At 37.1% G+C, this 3,505-nt stretch overlaps 1 protein-coding gene across 1 annotated transcript in view; it reads right to left on the bottom strand.

Moving 5' to 3' along the window:
- Positions 1 to 3,143, bottom strand: part of ZNF280D (zinc finger protein 280D) — an 86,833-nt gene extending 83,690 nt beyond the window's left edge. The window contains exon 1 of the mRNA XM_006765242.2: positions 3,100 to 3,143. The gene's annotated coding sequence lies outside the window, so the exon portion shown is untranslated. The remainder of the gene's footprint in view (positions 1 to 3,099) is intronic.
- Positions 3,144 to 3,505: the final 362 nt, after the last annotated feature.

Raw genomic sequence — 3,505 nt, 5'->3', positions numbered from 1 at the left:
GCTGTGGAGAGTGTGCAAGAGGCAGCTGATTGATGTTTCTCTCTCATCGATGTTTCTAACTCTCTATCCCTCTCCCTTCCTCTCTGTAAGAAATCAATAAAATATATTAAAAAAAATTGGAAAAGTAAAAATGTCCTTATTCGCAGATGACATGATACTGTACATAGAGAAATCCCAGTTACTCCATCAAAAAACTACTAGACTTAATAAATGAATTTGGCAATGTAGCAGAATACAAAATTAACACCCAGAAATCTATGGAATTTTTATACACCAACAGTGAACTCACAGAAAAAGAAACTAAAAAAATCAAACCCATTTACCACTGCACCAAAAAAATTAAAATACCTAGGAATAAACTTAACTAAGGAGGTAAAAGACCTGTACTCGGAAAACTACAGGACATTGAAAAAGGAGATAGAGGAAGACATAAACAAATGGAACATACTGTGTTTATGGATTGGTAGAATCAACATCATTAAAATATCCATACTACCCAAAGCAATCTCCAGATTCATTGCAATCCCCATTAAAATACCAATGGAATATTTCAAAGACCTAGAACAAACTCTCCAAAAATTCATCTGGAATTTTAAAGAAGACCCCAAATAGCCACAGCAATCCTGAGAAAAAAGAACAAAGTTGGAGGGACCACAATACCAGATATCACGCTACCAGGGGTCCCGTGAATAATGTGGATTTTGTAATCAAAGAAAACACAGTAATTTCAAGAGAAATATCAAAAATGCTTTATTCAAAGTAATGCCCATCACTAGCTACACATTTCCCCCATTTTTCAGGTAATTTGTGGATACCGTCCCAATAGAACTTTTCTGTTTTGTGGCAAACCATTCAGAGACCCAATTTTCCACTTCTTCATACGTTTGAAGTGCTGCTCAGAAAGTGCATGTGCCATCGATCGGAACAAGTGGTCATCTGAAGGAGCAAGTTGTGGTGAATATGGCGGGTGGGTTAATACATCCCAGGGAAGATTTTTTAACGTGTCTTTAACTGGTTTTGAAGTGTGTGACGGTGTGTTACCATGAAGCAACAACTTTTTTTTTTAATATATATTTTATTGATTTTTTACAGAGAGGAAGGGAGAGAGATAGAGAGTAAGAAACATCGATGAGAGAGAAACATCGATCAGCTGCCTCCTGCACATCTCCCATTGAGAATGTGCCCGCAAACAAGGTACATGCCCTTGACTTGAATCGAACCTGGGACCCTTCAGTCCGCAGGCCGACACGCTATCAACCAAGCCAAACCAGTTTCGGCATAAGCAACAACTTTTACCATTTGCAACAACATGGATGGAACTGGAGAGCATTATGCTAAGCTAAATAAGTCAGTTGGAGAAGATAAATATCACAGGATCTCATTCATATGTGGGATACAATGAACAACATAATTTGATGAACTAGATCCAGAGACAAAATGGCAGGGGAGGGGGGAGTTAGAGATGAACCAAAGGACTTGTATGTATGCATATTAGCATAACCAATGGACACAGACACTGGGGAGGTGGGGGCTTGCCCTGGGGGGATGGGGAGTGTCAATCGGGGGAAAAGAAAACATATGTAATACTTTAAACAAAAGAAAAGAACTAACCCTACCAGCACCTTGATCTTGTAGTCTCCAAAATTATGAGAAAATAAATGTCTATTGTTTAATCTAGCCAGTCTATGATACTTTGTTGTGGCAGCCCTAGAAAACTAATACAAAAGACAATGGATGGAGGACTTCCTCATTCTTTTTAACAAAACACTGCCACTGGCAATACAGTGTTTCCCCTTATCCATAGGTAATACATTCCAAGATCACCAGTGTAAGCCTGAAACCGAGGACAGTAATAAACCCTATATAAACTATATTTTCTCTCTAGACATACATATGATAAAGTTTGATTTATTAATTAGGCACAGTAAGAGATTAACAACAATAATAAAATAGAACAGTAACAATATATTATAGTAAAAGTTATGTGAATGTGGTCTTTCTCTCTCTCAAAATGTCATATTATTCTGTATTCGCCCTTCTTCCTGTGATAGGAGATACTACAATGCCTACTGATGAGATAAAGTGAGGTGAATGGCTTAGGCATTGTGAGAGCAATAGGCTATTTTATTAGGGTTATTTGAACATGAGTGCTAATAATTCCATAGTTTATCTGATAACTGAGACAACTGTGTAAGTGACTAAGTGACTAGTGGACAGGTAGCATTATGCAGTATGGATACACTGGATAAAGAGATGATTCTCCCAGATTTGGATGGAGTTGGAAGGTGAGAGTCCATCATGCTACTCTAAAAGACACTCAATTTAAAACTTAGTGTTTATTTCTGGGATTTTAGGTTTAACATTTTCAGATTGTGGTTTCTCTTTTTAATTTCCATTAATTGTTTTTATATGAGCATTTGTTACTTTAACAATTCTAAGAGTTTTTATCTTTAAGGAAATATGCCTACCTGTCATCCTTTCTCCTGAAGGAAAGTTATTAATGCACTAGAGGCCCTATGCACGAAGATTCGTGCAAGAATGAGCCTTCCTTCCCCTAGCTGCCAGCACCGCCTTCGCTCTGGCCAGAGCCAACTTTCTGCCTTCATTCTGGCCCGGAGCCTCCTTTCCACCTTCCCACGCTGCCCAGAGGCCAAGAGCTGCCTTCATTCTGGCTCAGAAATGCCTTTCTGTCTTCCCACCATGCCCAGATGCCCAGAGGGGTGTGGAACACCATGACGACGACACAAGCATCCCACCCCGTCCCCGGCCACTCAGTGCCAGCATATGCAAATTAACCCACCATCTTTGTTGGGTTAATTTGCATACTAACTCCTGACTGGCTGGTGGGTGCAGCAAAGGTATGGTCAATTTGCATCTTTCTCTTTTATTAGTGTAGATAAGCCACGTATACTAGTATCAGTTATGGCTGTAACAAGTACTTTTGGCTAAAAAGGGTTGTCGTCAATCAAGTTGTAAATTGTCACTTATGTACTAACACATGATATCAGTCTATTTTGAGTCATTTTATGTAAAGCCAAATATTGAAACATGAAACTTGGTATTCAGAAATCCTTGGATCTAATTTATCTCCAAACTCACCATGTGATTCCAGACAATGCACCAAGTTATATATGTTCTCCTTCCTATAAAATAAAAATACCTAATATGAGTGAATTTCATTAAATTAAATGTACACATATTTAATACTTTATCTATAAAAAGCTCAATTTTAAAGTTTGATATGTTTGACATATACATGTAACTTATTTACATAATTGGTTCATTCCTGAGTGAAGCCTAATTTAGTGAGCAAAATGGTGATTCTATTAAGCATTTACTACTTGAATAAATCTGAATTATTACATTATGAATATTTTTTAAATGCATCCTTTTGTAAAAATGAGGAATCACTTCATAATGTATTGTTTAAGTAAATCTGAATTTTCAAATACTAAGTAACATTAATCTTTTACTGCTACCTATTCTTATTTCAGATATAACTGAA

The sequence above is a fragment of the Myotis davidii genome, unplaced genomic scaffold (assembly GCF_000327345.1).
Source record: "Myotis davidii unplaced genomic scaffold, ASM32734v1 scaffold441, whole genome shotgun sequence".
In the NCBI taxonomy this organism is placed as follows: Eukaryota; Metazoa; Chordata; class Mammalia; order Chiroptera; family Vespertilionidae; genus Myotis; species Myotis davidii.
This window is presented reverse-complemented; position numbering and strand designations above follow the sequence as displayed.